General features: G+C 37.6%; 1 protein-coding gene and 1 pseudogene across 1 annotated transcript in view; both read right to left on the minus strand.

Moving 5' to 3' along the window:
- Positions 1-21338, minus strand: part of ZNF804B (zinc finger protein 804B) — a 568493-nt gene that overhangs the window by 59903 nt on the left and 487252 nt on the right. The window lies entirely within an intron of this gene.
- Positions 975-19601, minus strand: LOC118620279 (annotated as a pseudogene).

Below are 21338 nucleotides of genomic sequence, written 5' to 3' on the forward strand. Positions count from 1 at the left end.
GAGACCCGGGTTCGGTTCCCGCTAAGGGCACGTACTTCGGTTGCAGTTTGTCCCCGGCCCTGGTTGGTCGTGCGGGTGGCAGCCACTCGATGTGTCCCTTCACGTCGATGTTTCTCACTCTCTCCCTTCCTCTCTCTCCCTCCCACTCTATCTGTACAAAAAAATGGAAAAATATCCTCGGGTGAGGATTAAAAAAAAAAAAAAAAACAGAAACATGTAGGCTCACGGTCTGGCAGCTGGAAATCCGAATCGTGTCAGCAGGGCTGCTCTCCCTCTTAGCTCAGGGAGAGCCCTTCCTTGGCCCTTCCGGCTCTGGCGTTTCAGGTTTCCCTGGCCTGTCTGCAGAATTCCAATCTTTGCTTTCTCTTCCCTCTCCCTGTGTCTTACAAGGAGACTTACTTCAACGCAAAACCATGCAGATACTTTAGGTAGATCTGATCTTGAGATCCTTACTGATATTCATAAAGACACTTTTCAAAAAATAGGTCACAGTTATAGGTTCTAGGGGTTAGGACAGGGATGTGTCATTTGGGAGGGGGCGGTCACCAATTCAACTCACTATAATTTCTATTGAATTCTGTTCCAAGAAGCCAGACCAAATGCATTATACACTTTTCTCCTCCTGCTTCACATTCACAGGCATGCTTTTGTCCTATATAAAAATAAATATTGGTCACTCTCAAAAACAAAAGGAATCACTCAAGGTGAACGAGAAACCCTAGAGAATCCGAGAAATAGAAAGCAAGCCACAGAGCACACCATAGCTGCAAAATATACAAGCAGCATCATGCTGGTCTGTGCTGGGAGGAGGGGAGGAGGAGCACGCAGAATTATTGGTTATGGTATCACAGCAGGAGTAGGCAGGTCAGTCACCATTGGCAACAGTAATGAGAAAGTTCTCCAGGTAGAAATGGCAAGGGAAGGACATTAGGAAAAGAGACACATGAATGTACACTGTATACATGAATGTACACTCACAACACTTGCTCGTGAGTGCCCATCCTCAGACAACCAACAGTGAGGGATGCTGCTCTCTCAGATGTCACAAAGACACAGAACAGCCACACATCAGCTTGCAGCCTCTCTCTGAATAAAAAGAGGAGACAGGCATACGGGGCATTTCAGCCACACAGTGCTGAATAAGCACAAATAAGCAACACATATAAAATAGGACCCTAAAAAGAATCTAAACAATGAAAATTGTATATGTGCCCAAAGAATTAACAGCGAATAGAATAGAGTTCTTAAAACACATATATGTTTAATATATATATATATTAATATTAATAAATATAGAAAAGTATACCCACAAGAAAAAGTAATTGTGAAACAAAAAAAAACAGAGATTTTGAAATGCAAAATATAGTTGTTGAAATAAATAACAACAACAATGACCCTGCTTGTGTGGACTAAAAAGGAAGATGAACCAAGTAGAGCATGGAGTACTAAGCCAAGGAATATAAAGCTCATAGTGGAACTCAAAGGTTTCATAGAAGCAAAGTGTCAGCGACATGGAAAATGGATGAAAAATTTACACATCTATGCAAAAGTAATTGTAGTTGTAATAGAGGAAGCACATACTACTTAAAACGTACCAAATAGTTCTCTTAGCACTCGGCATGTATTAATTTATTTAATCCTCACAACAAGCCTGTGAGAAGAAGTTATTCACTCACCTAAGGTCACATAGCTAATAAAGAGAGAAACTGGGATATGAACTTAGCTACCAGGCTCTAGATAGCAGCTCTCAACCATTATGCAAACTGCCAAAGCATGAAAACAACCAGCTTATCCAGGAGGCACAGTTGAATAAGGGGTAATAGAGAAACCTCTGAAACTGAAGAAAGACAAGGAACTTTTCTGAGAACAGAAGAAAAAACAAACCCAAAATGACGGGGGATCCATTTCTACTCAATATTTTTTTTCTTTTTTAGGGTTCCAGGCTGAGTGACAAAGACAACAAGAAGGAAGCATGTAGTGTGTTTCGGTCATCAAAAGGTGTTATCATTCCTTTAAAGATTTTCTAAAGCTACCTTCTTCTAAGATTAGGGTAAATTAGGGAGACATAGTTAAGTCCTATAGCAGTATTTTCCAAAAATACTTCTAATGAATCAACATGAAAATTTAAGCATTATACCGAACGCAGAGAGAGTGACTCAGCAGAAAGGAGGATTCAAATCACGAGGCTATAGAATACTGTACCTTCAAAAATATTTCAGTTTTCTCACTATCTTCACCCGTGTCTGATTTTCTTATTACAGAGAGTGTTGCCTCACCTATGGAATAACTGTTTATTCAGCCTAGATAATTTTTCCTCAATTATTTGTTACAATCAAAATTAAGATTGCACATAGGCTCACTGACATGGCTCAATGTTCATTATTCATCAGCCCAGGACAGCAAGCTCCTGATCAATAAGGGGGGGAAGGTATATTTTGATGGGATATTTTTTCAAGGTTGGTGAATATGAATGGGGTGACTTTATGAGATATTGAGGTCTATATGATGCACCTAAAACATGTGTAGAGATTCTCAATGGAAAAAAAAATAGTGATTAAAAATAAAGAGTCGTAATTCCTTTCATATGTAAAGAACTACTGTTAGCATAATTTCATGTGACTATTTATTTGCATCACAGAACAAGGTATGAGCATTGGACAGATAATGAAACCAGGATTCAGAGATTAGCTGTGTAAGAGACAAAACCAACATGGACTAAAACTGTGATTCTATCCTAGTGTCCTTTTTACTACATCATGACATATAGCATTTAATTTAGGAACAACCATGCAAAACTTTATGTGTAATATGCTAATTTCAAAGCAAATTTTAAATAATTCATAGAAGTATATTTAATAATTTACTTCCAAAATTAATTGCAGTATTTAATGTTACTGTGTAATTGAGGCAAATTTTTCCTGCTACAGGAGAGAATCCAACCTCTTAGTTCAGATTATTATGTGTGTTTTTAATTAAACTCAGCACAGTTGGTGAGAAAACATCCTAAAATCTGGTCTTAAATGAGCCATTTTATGGAGTACTAACACACTAGGAGCAGCAGCATCATGTTTAGTTCAATCACCTGGTCCACACTGACATTTTGAGCTTCAAATACAAATGCTATTTTTAAAAAATTAATTCTGCTATCATAAAAGTAAACTAAAATCAAACATAAGCAGTTCAAAGAACATTGTTTTAAAAAGCACCTATGTACTCACCATAGACTTAAGAAAGTGAATATCATCAACTATAGAATTTCACTGCATAACTCTTACTCGGTGCATTTTACAAACACTTTTAATAGTTCTTTGGGTTGTTTCCAATTCTTTCTGTTACAAACAATTTTGAGAAGAATATATTCTTGTGAATGTCTTGAGACAAATATGCAAGAGTTACTCGAGTCTACATGCATGGGAATAGATTTGCTTGGTCAGAAAGCATACCCTTGCTAAATTATTTTGAGCATAAAATCACCAAAGTGGTCTTTGTCATTTATACTCATTTCAGTATTAATATTTTTCTTTATTTTTTATACTTTAATGTCACAACAAAATAAACAACAAAAACAAAAAACCCACATTCAAACCTGATGTCAAATGTGAAAAGGGAAGGCTTGAGGCCCTTGTAACTTGCCTTAGGCAAACGCAGGAGAGAAAAAACAACAAATGCCCACTATAGATGAGCGGTGGAAACCAGGTCCTGAGGTGCCCGGCTCTCATGATATGCTCCATGTTAGCTGCCCAGCCATGGGTCTAGTCACAGTGCAGCAGGCTGAAGAAACAAGCCTGCTGGGGATTGTCACTTTCTCAACCTTCTTTTCCAAGATTTTGTTCATGAGTTTGCAGAGGTTCTCACATTTGGCCTTGCTCCCTTCCATTTTCTTCTCCTCTTTATCCCAGGGAGCTGCAGGCCCTTCTTGGTAACTGAGACCAAGCTTTTCCTATGAAACTCCTTGAGCTGCTGCACACAGTGCTCATCAATAGACTCCATCACTCACACCACAAAGGCAGAATTGGCAACTTGCTCTTTGCTCTCACCAAGGATGTAGTAGATGGACTTTTGGGTCTCCTACATGTGAGAGACATATTCTGAAAGAGAAGTCATTTCATCTCCAGACTGGGAGGTGTGATAGTGCAGAAGTTCAGAAAGACATAGCCATTACTAGGAACCTTGTGGATTCCAAGCTTTAGGTTTTTAGACAATGCCTCATAGAATTTCTTATAGTTTATCTTGTCTTCCACCAGCTCAGAGAAGCAGTCCAGGAATTTCTTAACAATGTTTTTATAAATGACTTTCAAGATGTTGCTCTGCTAGAGCTCTTCTTGGGAGATTTTCAGGGGCAGGTCCTCAGAATAAACCACACTGCAGATAAAGTTGAGATACTCTGGTATCAACTCATCATTGCTGTCCATGATGAACACATGGCAGCCACAGAGTTTGATATTGTTGTTGTTCTTTTTATTCCCAAACAGGTCAAAGGGAGCCTGACTGGGGATGAATAGCAAGGCTCTGAATTTTAATTGACCTTCTACAGAGCAGTGCTTGACTCCCAACCAGTCTTCCTAGTCATTGGTAAGGCTTTCACAGAATTCTCCACATCACTCCTAGGTGATATCAGGGTTTCTGTTCCAGATGGGCTTGGTCTTGTTCAGTTCTTCCTTATTGATATATATTTCTCATTAATTTTCTTTGTTTTCTTTCTCTTTTCCTTAGCATTATCATCCTCATCATCTGAGCGCATGTCTTTGATCTTGGATTTCTCCTCATCATCTTTATCTTCGTCTCCTTTCTCACTTTCTTCTTCCTCTGCTTCATCGTCACTGATTTTTTTTAGAATTTCTTTTATTTTTGTTACAAATGTTTCTCCTTTTCCTCCCATTGACACCCTCCTCCTGACCCCACCCCCCAGCATAGTTGTCTATGTCCATTGGTTATGCATACTTGCATATAAGTTCTTTGATTTATATCTTCCCTCCCCCTCTGCCCCGTGTTCTGAGGTTTGTCAGTCTGAACCGTACTCTTTTCTATGTCTCTGGGTCTATTTTGTTTATCAGCTTAATTTGTTCATTATATTCCACAAATCAATGAGACCATGTGATACTTGTCTTTCTCTGACTGGCTTATTTCGCTTAGCATAATCTTTCATTCCTTCTCCAAATAAAGGGTGATGGGATAACCTATGAACGGTGACTGCTTCTTCGCCACTTCCTTGACCCATCTCTCCTTTAAGTACTCTGTCTAGTTTTCTTTAAGGTGAAAGGTTACTTTGGTACCCTAACAATGTGCCACCATGTCAGCTTACACAGTGAAAGAACCCACAGTAGAAGACTCTCAGGTCTATTGCTCATCATCATGGTGCTTCATGAAACAACTACTTTCTCTGCCACCAGGTAGGCAAAAGAAAAGCCAACACCAAATTGTCCAATCACAGAGATGTCTGCATCAGCCTGAAGAGTCTCCATAAATGCTTTTGTAGCAGACTTGGCATTGTTCTCAGGTTATTTATTAGATCAGCTTTGGACATGCCAATGCCTATGTCCACCAGAATCAGGGTGGCTTCTGGGCGTTGGGAATTATATCAATTTTCATATCTTTACCACTGTTCAACTTGGAAGGGTCAGTCAGGCTCTTGTAGCATATCTTGTCCACTGCATCAGAAGCATTGTTGATCAACACCAGAAGGAAATTTTCTTTTTGGAGGAGAAGGTATTGATGATGAGTTGGCAGTTTCTGCCTAGAAGTCAAAAGTCTTCACCTCCTCCTCACAATGGGGCCCTTACTCGGGCACTCGATGGTGAAGAGATGCAGGTACTAGAGAGCAGGAACTGTATTTGGCTCACATACCACAAAAAGTGTGCACTGGGGTGACTCAAAACTCCAGTATTAATTAAAAACATTTTAATTTTTTCAGTCTGGTGGCTATGTTTTAGAATTGGGCTGTGTTTTTAATTTCAAGTTCCTTGACTACTATTAAGTTTAAGCATTTTAAAATAAGTCTATGGAACATTTATATTTTCTCCTCTGCAAAATGCATATTCATGTTTTTTACCCATAATTTATAAATTCTTGCTGTTTGTATTTTTAATATTAATTATCTGCCAGTTATAAATATTAGACATATCTATTATAAATTATTGCTTGTATTTTCCTGATCTGTAAGGTATTTTTTGATTAACATAATTGTTAATTTTTTTATATCGCTTCTTCTGGGCTATGTGCTTTTTGTGATTTGATTAAAAACGTTCCTTCAGAGAACCGAAAAATGGCAGCGGAGTGAACGGAGCTACACAGACCGTCTCCCAGAACCAAACTGGAATTACAACTATAACACAGACAAATCGACGGGAAAAACCAACAGAAAAGCAGCTTGGAGGACCATACAACGAGGGACACTGACTCCATCCCGGTAGGCTTGCGAAGGCGCGAGACGGGGCTGGGGGCCCACGGTCGGCAGCTCGGCAGCGGCCTCAGCTGGGAGCAGCGCCCGCGGGTTACACTCCCAGGCGGCTCCACAGCGCAGCCGGGACAGAGGCTGAAACAGCCACAGCCACAGCCACTCACCTTGGGCTCTGGCGGAGGGAGGGCGGACTGGACTGGAACAGTGTCGGGACACTCGGGGTTTGGAGGGCGCTCAGAGCTTTGGCTGAGTGCAGCCACTCAGGACGGTGGCCACATTACTCCTTCCCAGGGCTCTGAGGAGAGGCAGCAGCCCCTCCCTCGGAGATCCAACCCCACCCTGTGGGCCATTGAAGTGCTAATTGAGGCTCACTAACAACCAGCATCTGCCCCACCCTCGTGAAAGCCCCTTGGCTGAGCACCAGAGGGAGTTTTTCAATCAACTGACAACCCAAAACTGATCAAGTAACCTAGACTGCTACCCTCCAGGCAAAAAGCTAGAGGATAACAGTACGTTTCCTGGGCTGGCAACTTTAACCAGGAAAGTAAGACTTGACAGTGGTGTTCAACGCGGGTCCTCCCTCGCTCATCTAAACACAGGAGAGGGAGCCACAAACAGCAGAACACAAACACCCACAGGGAGAACTTGACAGGCTCCAAAGCCCACAGTGATAGCTAAAATGGTGAAACACAGAAACAGAAGCCAAATGAAAGAGCAAGTCACCTCCACTGAAGATGAGATCAATGTGGAGCAATTAGGCATGTTAACAGAGCTAGAATTCAGAGCCATGATCTTGAGGAAGCTGAACAGCATGAGTAAGGACATAGAGACACTGAAAATAAGCCAAATGGAAATTAAAAACCAACAAGAAGAGATAAAAAATGACATATCCGAAATGAAAAACACATTGGAAGGTTTAAAAAGCAGAGTAGGGGAAGCTGAGGACCGGATCAGTGAATTAGAAGACAGGGTAGAAAAAACCAACCAATCAGAAAAACAAAAGGAAAAAACTATTAAAAAACAGGAAGACAGCTTAAGAGAACTATGGGACAACTGGAAACGTAATAATATTCGCATCATAGGAGTTCCCGAAGAAGAAGAAAAGGAGCATGGGATAGAGAATATATTCAAAAAAATAGTGAGAGAAAACTTCCCTAATTTGGTGAAGGAAGAAGGCATTCAAGTTCAAGAAGCACAGAGAGTCCCAAGTAAGAAGAACCCAAACAGGCCCACACCAAGACACATAGTAATTAAAATGCCACAAATTAAAGACAAAGAGAGAATCCTAAAAGCAGCAAGAGATAAGCAACAGGTTACCTACAAAGGGAACCCCATAAGGCTTTCAGCTGACTTCTCACAAGAAACACTACAGGCCAGAAGAGAATGGCATGAAGTAATCAAAGTCATGAAAAACAAGAATCTGAATCCAAGACTACTCTACCCAGCAAGGCTATCATTCAAAATAGAAGATCAAATAAAGAGCTTCCCAGACAAAAAAAAAAGCTAAGGGAATACATTAGCACCAAACCAGCTCTGCAAGAAATGTTAAAAGGACTGCTGTAATTAGCAGTAGAAATGGGAAGAAAAATAGAACCACACTAAACAAAAATGGCAATAAATAAGTACATATCAATAATCACCTTAAACGTAAATGGATTGAACGCTCCCATAAAGAGACACAGAGTAGCTGATTGGATAAGAAAGCATGACTCATCTATATGTTGTTTACAAGAGACCCACCTCTCAACAAAAGACTCACATAGGTTGAAAGGGAAGGGATGGAAAAAAATTTTCCAAGCAAATGGAAAGCAAAAAAAAGCGGGGGTAGCAATTCTCATATCTGATAAAATAGATTTCAAAATGAAGACCATAACTAGAGACAAAGACGGCCACTACATAATATTGAAAGGATCTATCCAACAGGAAGATATAACCTTGATAAACATATATGCACCCAATATAGGAGCACCAAAATATATTAAAAATCTTCTGGAGGACTTCCAAGGAGAAATCGACAACAATACAATCATAGCAGGGGACTTCAACACCCCGTTGACAGCACTGGATAGATCCTCTAGGCAAAAAATTAGCAAGGAAACAGAGACTCTAAATGAAGCACTAGACCAAATGGATTTAATAGATATCTACAGAGAATTACACCCCAAAACTACAGAATACACATTCTTCTCAAGTGCACATGGGACATTCTCAAAGATAGACCACATGATAGGACACAAACTAAATCTCTACAAGTTCAAGAAGATTGAAATCATATCAAGCATCTTCTCAGATCACAATGGCATGAAACTAGAAATCAATTGCACAAAGAACATGCAAAGTCATTTCAACACATGGAGGCTAAATAGCATGTTATTAAACAATGAATGGGTCACCGAGGAGATCAAGGAAGAAATTAAAAACTTCCTGGAAACCAATGAAAATGAACACACAACAACACAAAATCTATGGGATGCAGCGAAAGCAGTTCTGAGAGGGAAGTTCATAGCACTACAGGCCTACCTCAAAAAATAAGAAAAATTTCTAATTGACTGTCTAACCTCACAACTTAAAGAATTAGAAAGCAAACAAAAAGAAAACCCCAGAGCAAGTAGAAGGAAGGAAATAGTAAAGATCAGAGCAGAAATAAATGACATAGAGACCAAAAAAACAATTCAAAGGATCAATGAAACAAAGAGCTGGTTTTTCGAAAAGATAAACAAGATAGATGGACCCTTAGCTAGACTCACCAAGAAACAAAGAGAGAGAACCCAAATACAGAAAATCAGAAATGAAAGAGGAGAAGTAACAACCAACACCACGGAAATACAAAAGATCGTTAACAACTACTATGAACAACTATATGGCAACAAATTCGACAATCTCAGCGAAATGGACAAATTTCTAGAAACACACAGTCTCCCAAAACTATTCCCGGAAGAGATAGAAAACTTGAACAGACCAATAACAACTAAGGAAATTGAACAGGTAATCAAGACTCTCCCAGCAAACAAAAGCCCAGGCCCAGATGGTTTCACGGGGGAGTTTTACCGAACATTCAAAAAAGAACTAACACCCATTCTCCTCAAACTATTTCAAAAAATTCAAGAAGAAGGAAGACTTCCAAACACGTTCTATGAGGCCAGCATAATTCTAATTCCAAAACCAGAAAAAGACACTACGAAGAAAGAAAACTACAGGCCAATATCCCTGATGAACATAGACGCCAAAATCCTGAACAAAATACTAGCAAATCGGATCCAGAAATACATCAAAAAAATTATTCACCATGACCAAGTGGGATTCATTCCAGGGATGCAAGGCTGGTACAATATTCGCAAATCAATAAACGTGATACACCACATAAACAAAATGAAGAATAAAAACCACATGATCATATCAATAGATGCTGAAAAAGCATTTGACAAAATCCAGCATCCATTTCTGATAAAAACGCTCAGCAATGTAGGAATAGAGGGATCATATCTCAACATAATAAAGGCCATATATGAAAGACCTACAGCCAACATCATACTCAATGGACAGAAACTAAAAACATTTCCATTAAGAACAGGAACAAGACAGGGATGTCCACTTTCGCCACTCTTATTTAACATTGTACTGGAAGTCTTAGCCACAGCAATCAGACATGAAGAAAAAATAAAAGGGATCCAAATTGGAAAGGAGGAAGTGAAACTGTCATTATTTGCAGATGACATGATATTGTACATAGAAAACCCTAAAGACTCCATCAAAAATCTATTAGACTTAATAATTGAATTTGGCAAAGTAGCAGGATACAAAATTAACGTCAAGAAATCGACGGCATTCTTGTACATCAATGATGAACTCACAGAAAGAGAAACTGAAAAAACAATCCCATTTACCATCGCTCCAAAAAAATTACGATACCTAGGAATAAACTTAACCAAAGAAGTAAAAGACCTATTTGCAGAAAACTACAGGTCATTGAAAAAAGAAATAGAGGAAGATATAAAAAAGTGGAAGCACATACCCTGTTCATGGATTGGAAGAATTAACATAATTAAAATGTCCATACTACCCAAAGCAATCTATAGATTCAACGCAATCCCCATCAAAATACCAACGACATATTTCATAGAACTAGAACAAATACTTCAAAAGTTCATATGGAACCAAAAAAGACCCCGAATAGCCACAGCAATCTTGAAAAAGAAGAACAAAGTTGGAGGGATCACAATACCAGATATCAGGTTATACTACAAAGCGACTGTAACCAAAACAGCCTGGTACTGGCACAAGAACAGGCATATAGACCAGTGGAACAGAACTGAAAACCCAGAAATGGACCCAAGGCAATACGCTCAATTAATATTTGACAAAGGTGGCAAGAGCATACAGTGGAGTAAAGACAGCCTCTTTAATAAATGGTGTTGGGAAAATTGGACAGCTACATGCAAAAAAATGAAACTAGACCATCAACTTACACCATACACAAAAATAAACTCGAAATGGATAAAAGACTTAAATGTGACCCGTGAATCCATAAAAATTCTAGAAGAAAATGTAGGCAACAAAATTTCGGACATCATACGGAGCAGAATTTTCACTGATACATCACCTAAGGCAACAGAAATAAAGGAGAAAATGAACACATGGGACTACATCAAACTAAAAAGCTTCTGCACAGCAAAAGAAACAATCATCAAAATGGAAAGGCAACCCACTGTATGGGAGAACATCATTGCCAATGATGTATCAGATAAGGGGTTAATTTCCAGTATATACAGAGTGCTCATACAACTCCACAAAAGGAAGACAAAGAACCCAATTAAAAAATGGGCAGAGGAGCTGAATAGACACCTCTCCAAACAGGACATACAAATGGCCAAGAGACATATGAAGAAATGCTCAACATCACTAATCATCAGAGAGATGCAAATTAAAACAACTATGAGGTATCACCTCACACCTGTCAGAATGGCCAGCCATCAACAAATCATCAAACAACAAGTGTTGGCGAGGGTGTGGAGAAAAGGGGACTCTAATACACTGCTGGTGGGAATGCAGACTGGTGCAGCCGCTATGGAAAACAATATGGTGCTACCTCAAAAAATTAAAAATTGAACTTCCATTCGACCCAGTGATCCCACTGCTGGGAATATACCCTAAGAAGCCTGAAACACCAATCAGGAAGAATATATGTACCCCCATGTTCATAGCAGCACTATTTACAATAGCTAAGATCTGGAAACAGCCCAAGTGTCCACCAGTAGACGAATGGATCAAAAAGCTGTGGTACATATACACAATGGAATACTATGCAGCGGTAAGAAAGAAAGATCTCTTATCCTTTGAGACGACATGGAGGGACCTGGAAAGTATTATCCTAAGTGAAAGAAGCCAAGCAGAAAAAGACAAATACCCCATGATCTCACTTATATACGGAATATAATGAACATAACAGTCTGAGGAATACAGTAGACCCAGACACATGGAAGTAGGGCACAGACTGACATCCGTCAGAAGAGGGGATGGGGGGTGGGGGGAATGGGAAGAGATAAACCACAGAACTTATATGCATGTATGCATGACCAATGGACATGGACAACTAAGCCGGGGACAGGGTGGAGGGGGGGTGGGGTGGGGGGTGCCAATGGGGTAAAAAGGTAAAATATCTGTAACAAAAAAATAAATAAATAAATAAAATTAAAAAATTAAAAAAAAAATAAAAAATAAAAAATAAAAAATAAATAAATAAAAAATAAAAAAAACGTTCCTTCAACACAGATATAAAAATATATCCTTATAGCTATAAATATAAGACTTTAATCTATCTAAAATTTATTTGTATAGATGGTGAGGTAGGAATCAATTTTATTTTACTCAAATAGATGACCAACTGTCACAATAATATTTATTGAATAGGCATAGGCTCTCTTTTCCCACTGATCTGCAATGCCCACTCTGCTATTAATCAAATTTGCATTCACGACTGCGATGGTTTCTGGGCTTGCTATTTTATTCCATTTGTTTATTTGTCTCTTCATCAACACCAATCTGTCTTAATCACTATAACTTTTAATAAAACTTGATGCTTTATAGGAAATTTCCTCACCTTATTTTCCTTCTTAAGTACCCTGGCTAATTTTGGTCTTTCACTCTTTTATACAGAATCACCTTACTACATGTCATAAAAATACTGTTGAGTTTTATACACACACACACACATACACATATATATATATATATATATATTTCATTTGAAAGCATATTTTGAGTTGAGGAAGTATTCTCATATTTATATTACTAAAATTTTATATCTAAGAACATGTTTTTTCCCTTTTATTTAGGTGTTCTTTAATATCTTTCAATAATATGTACTGTAAATTAATGAATCACTAAAGTTAATTAGTAAATTTATTCTTCTACTGAAGCAAACATCATATATTTCAACTTTAATCATGCCCTCTGACTCATGTGTTACTTCACTTTGTGTTCCAGTTCTGGGCTTTGTTCCCACATTTAAAATGTATCATTTCTATTTCAGAGAATGATTTTATAGAATTTATGAACACATATTTCAATATATTGTTTCTAATTTGTTATTACTTTTCAGAATATATTTCTGTTCATTTTTTATTCCTGAAATTCTTCTTTAAAATTTGATTTAATGAGAGTCTATAGGCAGTAAATCTCTCAATGATTATGTTTTCCCTGAAAAAAATGCCTTTGTTTGATTTTTTTAAAAGTTTCATTTCATCTAAAATTAAAGTTTGAGACTTATTTTTTTAACACATTAATAATAACTTGCCATTGCATTTTGTTCTCTATTCTTGTTTCTGAGAAGTCTGCCATTAGTCAAACTGCTGTTCTTTTTTTAGGTAAATTGTCTTTTTTCTTTGCTTGCTTTCTCTCTCTCTCTCTCAATCTCTCTGATGATTTTGAAATGTATATTTTGTTTTACTTTTTTCTTCAATTTGCTTTGCTCCTACTTCTGATAAATTTTGTGTTTCAATAATGTTGGAAATTGTTCAGCTATAGTTTCTCTGTATATAGATTTTCCCCATTGCCTATGTTAATTCTTTATAGAATTGAAATTAGATACACCTTTGATTGTATCAATCTCTCCTCCATATCTCTTATTTTTTTCATATTTTCCAGAAAAAAGCAATGAATAAATATGATAAATCTGTGTTGAATCCTGAGTCATTTCTTTAAGTCTATCTTTACCAATTCTTAATTAGGCATGGTTTATCATTTATTGAGGTTTCTCTTGAATTTTAATTAAAATATATTTTTTTTATTTTTAGAAATGTATTTGATATTTTTCAAATAGTCTAGAGTCTCTTCTTACTTGCTTGTATTTTCAAGCTTCTTTCAAATAAAAAAAAATCCTAATCATAATTAGGTTTATAATTTGGTATGTATTATTTCAGAGGTTACATCTTTGTGGGTAAGACTCTAATGCTTGTTTTATTCTCTTATTTATGAAAGCTTTTTCCTATAACACTTCATGGCTTTTGTCCATGAGTTGTTCATTCTCCTTACAACTTTACCATGGATATTATGTGAGGCCAAAGTTCAGTTGTCATTCCTCTAGAGAAGAGGTACATTTACCCAGATTAAATGTCTAACGTTTATGTATGTATGTATTTACTTATTTTTATTGAATTTATTGGGGTGACATTGGTTCGCAAGTTGTATACTTGAAACCACTTCAAGTGCATAACTCGACAAAACATCTATACACACTGCATCCTGCACCCACCATGCACCCATTGCCCCAAGCAAAGCATCTCTCTGTCCCTGTCTCTCCCTTTGCCCACCTCCACCAGACTTGCCAATGATACATTTAACATTCTTTTAAAAATAAGTAAATGTGAATTTCCTCACATTATAAAGATTGCAAATTACAGTCTGCAGAGGAGTGGGGACTTAATTTTAAGGCATGTTTCCCCCTTAGCTTTATACAAAGGTATGAAGGACAAGTTTCTTTGGAATGTTTTTGGTCCATACTTTGTGGCATTTTAATTCTGCCCCCTTCCTTGCACCCTGCCCCTTGCACCACCACCACACCAAGGATGGAAATGTTATGTCCCAGGTTGATCTTCTAAACTCCTTATTTTGAATACTCCCTTGTTTTCATTTGTTTGTCTCCAGGTCCCATGAAGTCGTTTTAAAGAAGATAAGATCTCTAAGATTCCACAGAATTCTTCAGGTGAAGACCAACTTTAGTTCTTGTTTTCTAGAGTTCTAACTTCATTCATTTTTTGCCATTGTGGATTTCTTATTTTTGTGCAGTTTCAGCAATGGATGTTTGCTTATCCAGCACTATCATTAGGAGGCTTCCATGGTGTTTCTAGCGAAACATACTATCTTAAAAAAAGTACTTATGCAATTTTTCAAATAATTAATATCTTAACTTTCCTATACAGTGTAACACTAAAGTACATAATGTTTAAAGAGCACTCAGCAGAGTGTGTCATGTGCAGCAAGTTTTGAAACATTTTATTTATATATAATCATTATAATTGAGATGCGGTAATGTTGATTCCTCTACTCACAAGCTGCATAGAAAATTCTGAGGGATGGCATATGTCACCCAGATTTCATGACTGTTGAATAGCACAAGCTCTACGATGTTGAAAAGAGCATTATAAATGTGCAGATTTCTGTTACATTTACATTATCTACTTAATTAAAACAGTTGGATTAGATAATACTGTCAATTCTGATTTTCTTCCGTTTATCCTACATTATAGAAAATTGAAAATATTTAAAAAGGGTAGTAAAATAAGATCTATAATTTCTTATCTTCTGAATTTATTGTATGATGGACATATTAAAGCTAGTTAAAATATAAACACTTTCTAATTTACATTTTTATAATTTGCAAGTATATAAAGCTGCCCTGATATTTTATTCTGAATAAATACTTTTGAATTATTGATCCTATGTGTACATCTGTGGCATTTATTTACCGTGTGAATCTTTTGCTTCAAAATAAATACATATTGTATGTTCAATAGCAATAGAAAACTGAAGTTAAAAAGAAAGCAAAATTACTTTTTTCGCTGTTTAGTTTAACACAATGGCTACTATTGTATTCTAAGCTTCCCTTGTAAATATCTCAGGAATATTTATTCCTTTATGCTTCCTTAATTGAAGAATAATTAAATTATTAGAGCAATCAGCTTCTAAAAAATCCATACAACAATCTTTCCCAGTACGTAGGGTTGCCATATAACACAGAATGCCCAATTAAGTTAGAATCTCAGACAAAAAATGGATATGTTTTTAGTATAAGTATGTTCCATGCAACATTTTGGACATTCTATACTAACAAGTATTTTTTATATCTCTGAAATTCAAATATAGCCAAGCATCTTTTAATTTTAGTTTGCTAAAAATAGCAACCCTATCAGTATGGTAGCACCCTATACTTATATAATAGGTATACCTAGAGAGCACCTCTATTATTTCTATCCACTTTTTCTAAACTACCAATAAATTATAGCCCCATATGCTTTCTTAAATGTTTATCTGGCCCCAAATGATTAATGCTCTCATTTGTAACAGTCTGGACTCATTTAAGTTTTAGTCACTTATTTAAGTTTATTCACAGAGGCCAATTTCTACAATATTAAGAGTAATAAAAGGGCTTCTTTTAATTAATTAAAAAATAAATTTCCAGAAGGCCAGGTGTTTAATTAGAAGATTAATGTCAGTTGGGGGAAAACTATCAGATTGCATTTTGTAATCCTGCAACACCAGCAAACAGGATTCACCAGCTTTCATCTCAGTACCCATTAAAAACAAAACAGAAGCTCTTCTTATATATCAACTCATGTATTATCTCAAATATACTATATATATGTAAATATATATACCACATATGTACACCATATATATCACACATCATATACTATATATACCATATATCACCTCATGTATGTCATCTTGATAGCTGAGTCTCCTAATTATATAAATTTTTTATTTTTATTTATTTTGATCCTCACCTGAGGATATGTTTTTATTAATTTTTAGAGAGAGAGAGAGAGAGAAACATTAATGGTTGCCTCCAGTATGTGCCCCAACCAGGGATTGAACCTGAAACCTAGGTATGTGATTTGACTGGGACTCAAACCCAAAGCCTTTTGGTGTACAGGATGATGCTCCAACCACCTGAACTAGCTGGCTAAAACTAAAGGTTTTATTTCTGAGATTATTGTTGTATTCTTAAAACCCAAATATATAGCTGGCAGATTTCACCTATGATCTTCATCACAGCTACACAAACAGGTTCAATAAAGATCAAGAAATATACAAACTTTACTTATCTATAATAATAAATTCAAAATGGATAAAATACTTAAATATAAGTCAGGAAACCATAACAGTCCTAGAAGAAAATGTAGCCAGCAAAATCGCAGACACCACACATAGCAGAATTTTTACCGATACATCAGCTAGGGCAAGAGAAACAAAGAAAAAAAATTAACAAATGGGACTACATCAAACTAAAAACTTCTGCACAGCAAAAGAAACCAAAATCAAAATGAAAAGGGAACCCATTCTCTGGAAGAACATATTTGCCAATAATACATCAGATAAGGAGTTAATATAAAAAATATATAAAGTACTCATACAGCTCAACAAAAGGAAGAAAAGCAATCCAATAAATAAATGGGCAGAGGGCCTGAATAGACACCTCTCCAAACAAGACATACAAATGGCCAAGTGACATATGAAAAAAATGCTCACTAATTATCAGAGAGATGCAAATTAAAACAACAGTGAGGTATCACCTTACACCTGCCAGAATGGTGGCCAACAACAAATTATCAAACAACAAATGCTGGTGAGGATGTGGAGAAAAGGAGACTCTAATACACTGCTGGTGGGAATGCAGACTGGTGCAGCCACTGTGGAAAACAATATGGTGTTTCCTCAAAAAATTAAAAATGGAACTGCCATTTGACCCAGTAATCTCACTTCTAAGAATATATCCTAAGAAGCCCAAAACACCAATCAGAAAGAATATATGCACTCCTATGTTCACAGTAGCACTATTTACGATAGCTAAGATCTGGAAACAGCCCAAGTGCTCATCCGTGCATGAGTGGCTAACAAAGCCATGGTACATTTACACAATGGAACACTATGCAGCTGTAAGAGAGATCTCTTACCCTTTGAGATGACATGGAGGGACAGGAGAATATTATGCTAAGCAAAGTAAGTCACGCAGAGAAAGATAAGTATCACATGATCTAATTTATTTGTGGAATATTATTAACAAAATAAACTGACAAACAAAATAGATCCAGAGACATGGGAGTAAGGAACAGACTGATGTATTTGGGGGGGTAGTTGAGGGGAAGAGATAAACCAAAGAACTTATATGCATATATGCATAACCAATGGACACAGACAACAGTGGTGAAGGCAGGGAGGGCAGGGAGGGCAGGAGTGGGGAGGAGGGTGTCAATGTGGAGGGGAATGAAGAGGAACTGTAATGCTTTCAACAATTAAGATAAACTAAAAAAAAAACCTTTAAAAATATAAGAAATACAATATATTATGGCAGGAATACTATTTACAAACAGGGGTAAGTTAAGGTTTTTTTTATTTTTATTTTTATTTATCCTCACCCAAGGACACCCTTCCACTTTTTGTTCAGACAGAGTGGGAGGGAGAGAGGGAGAGAGAAACATCAACGTGCTAGGGACACATTGAGGGGCCACCACGGCACGACCAACTGGGGCCGGGGACAAACTGCAACCGAGGCACATGCCCTTAACGGGAACCAAACCTGGGTCGCTCTGGACCGCAGGCCGAAGCTCCAACCACCGAGCCAAACCGGCCAGGGCGGTAAGTTAAGTTTTATAATATATGTCTATTCTCAACATTTAAGTTATGCCTAAATGTGAAAACCATACCAACAGAACTAAAGAGTGAAGCAAGCACTCTCTCTATGTCTGGGTACAGGCGTGCACATGGGCACATGCGTGTCTGAACACCATGACAACCCTTGCACTTTTTAAAAAAGACACAGTTGAGCAGACCAATCAGTTGTCTAAACATCAGGAAAACATATCTAATTTGGCCTTGGGTTGCAATTATATTTATGGAAAAAGTCTAACAGCCACTTGTCAAAATAAAGGTTGGAACTGGAAGGAGTTTTACAAATCTAGGTAACACCTCACGCTTCTGACCAGGCACTAGAGCCCTGTGGTGTTAACAACGTCTCTGAGGGCCTGCGGCTATTGCACAGAGCCTTGGCTCCTGCCTGTCACCTTGGTATTTTCTTCCTCTTGCAAAGCTTCCTTCTCAACATTCTCCTAGTAGTTCACTTAAACATAGAAAGGGTTGTGAGCAAAGTTGGAAATATACTTTTCAAATTATTTCATTCATAGGAAAAGACTTTGTCTTTTAGCTTACAGTGTGGTTCACCGTAGTCGGTTGAGAACAAAGTGAAGTATTCCAAGGCTGTGAAAAAGTAGCAGAGCAGTTCAGAGACTGCCAGAAAGATCGGAAATGTCAGCCAACCAGATTCCCTCCACGCGCCGGGTGGAAAGCTAGCTACTGGATATTTTTTTATAAGCATTTAGTGAGAGGTAGTGTGGTTTTCTCAAGAGCATATAGAGCTCTGCCAGGGGTGGGGAACCTTTTTCTGCCAAGGGCTATGTGGATATTTACAACATCATTCACAGGCCATACAAAATTATCAACTTAAAAATTAGCATGCTAGCCCTGGCCAGTTTGGCTCAGCGGTTAGAGCGTCTGCCTGCGGTCCGGAGAGACCCGGGTTCGGTTCCCGCTAAGAGCACGTACTTCGGTTGCAGTTTGTCCCCGGCCCTGGTTGGTCGTGCGGGTGGCAGCCACTCGATGTGTCCCTTTCACATCGATGTTTCCCTCTCTCTCCCTCCCTCCCACTCTGTCTGTACAAAAAGTGGAAAAATGTCTTCGGGTGAGGATAAAAAAAAAAATTAGCATGCTATATTCAGTCAGGCTAATTTGGTGAGGCTTGGGATGCTAGCTGGTATTGATTTTGTGGGCCTTATGTAGCCTGTGGGCCAGATGTTCCCCACCCCTGCGTGGGCAGAAGTGGGTTTGCATCCCTGCTCTCGCTCTTCTCACCTTTGGCACTGCTGACCTTGCCGTTTACATGGACTGGCTCTACAACACCGCAGGTGGTCTCCACCCACTCTGGCTGCTCCATAGAAAGTTTGTTGCTGACCCTTCTTTCTTTCTCTAAACTGAAAATGTTGGAGTTCCTCAGGGCAGAGTCCTAGGGCTTCTTTAGATTCAATAGTTTCTCCCAGGTGATCTTATCCAGTCTTTTGACTTCAAACATATTTATAAGCTGGTAAGCTCCAGGAATCCTGACCTTTCCCTCGGAGTCATCACACATGTCCACTGAGCTGCACAGATTGCTGCCTTTGGTCCATGATGCACAATTACACTTGGAAGCCCTCTCTTGAGATCTGGAACTGCCTACATAGGTGTGAATCGAGCAGATTTCCCTTGAAATGACTCCTAGGCACTTGATTGGTACTTAGATCTATAGAATTACCTTAGGGTGAGAGTCATGGCTTGGTTAGAATTTACCAAATATAGCTCTCTACTCACCCACCCTCCCAATTACTCTTGGTGAAATACACACATACGCATATAATCTTTTGGTTTCCAATTTAAATATAAAATATAAATTCACAACATATGTTTAATATTTAAGGAAGAAACTTCTAGCCTCAACATTCTGTGATCACTCAGAATGAGAGTTTCCATTGGTTACCAGTTAGCTTTTCTCACTGAGACATCATGTGGATCAAAAGTATCTGGAATATTATAATTGCATAATAAATATGTGTTGAAAGAAATATTTAGCAAATGAGCAACTGATCAGCTTAGGGTTCTTGAACCAGCATATAAATAGAGGGACCAAGACCTGAGAGAAAGACTATAAAGTGAATCTCACTGGCATCTCATATTCTTAGTGCTTTCTAGTCTTAAAAGTGTGATGCTGGCCATCAGAATAACAAGAGGTTGTTAATAGAGACACAGCTGCAAGAACAAAAATGGCCAGGGCCAGGGCAGGCCTGCCTTTAGGATCTGAGTCAAAACCTCAGTGCTTTGGGTAAACCTGTTACCTGAATTTACCCAAATCTAAGCTCACTGGTGCAAGGCAGAATAGTATTACAGTACCCCCTCCTCTAGTACCAACCTCTGCAAACACACCCATACTTCTCAGATCTGGATGTTTTTGTTTCAACTTTCTATGAGAATTAAAGCATCAGTGCACAAAATAACATATTCTCTCCCAGGAAGAAGTGTCATTCATTCTGCTCTAAATACAAAAATCTGATATGTTTGTATAATTTCTTACAGAATGAAATATGAAGACTCATTCTACATTGATTTGGCTATCACTAACAACTATGAAATGAACTGTCCCAAGGGTTTTCCCAAATTAAAGATGGTTAAATTGCTCATTTACATGTTGACTAGCATTCACTTCAAACAGTGGCAAATGCAATTTCTTTGTATTCAACATTTAATGACAAACTTAGCTTATCAAACCATTAAATTAAATGGGGTCACTGCTCTGTTTACTATATATATATTTTAGATAGCAATGATTAAAATAAGTTTATAATTACAAACATACCGCTTCCAAATATTAAAACTACTGATTTATTTGCTTTGTTTGCCATAAAAAATAAAAGGTTTCAAGTCGGGCAGGTACTGCATTTTTTTAATCAAGCCCAACGATCTTCACAAATATGTATGTTTGAAACAAAGAATTATGGAAGCTGAAATTTAAAAGTAGAATTTGTTGCCTTAAGATAAAAGTAATCACTGGCCCTATATTTAGTGCATATGAAAATGTTAAGTTTTTCTTCTGTAGCACTGGTATAAAACAGTTCTTTATTGAGTAAGTAAAGAACAATCTTTT

The sequence above is a fragment of the Molossus molossus genome, unplaced genomic scaffold (genome assembly GCF_014108415.1).
Source record: "Molossus molossus isolate mMolMol1 unplaced genomic scaffold, mMolMol1.p scaffold_m16_p_7, whole genome shotgun sequence".
Lineage (NCBI taxonomy): Eukaryota > Metazoa > Chordata > Mammalia > Chiroptera > Molossidae > Molossus > Molossus molossus.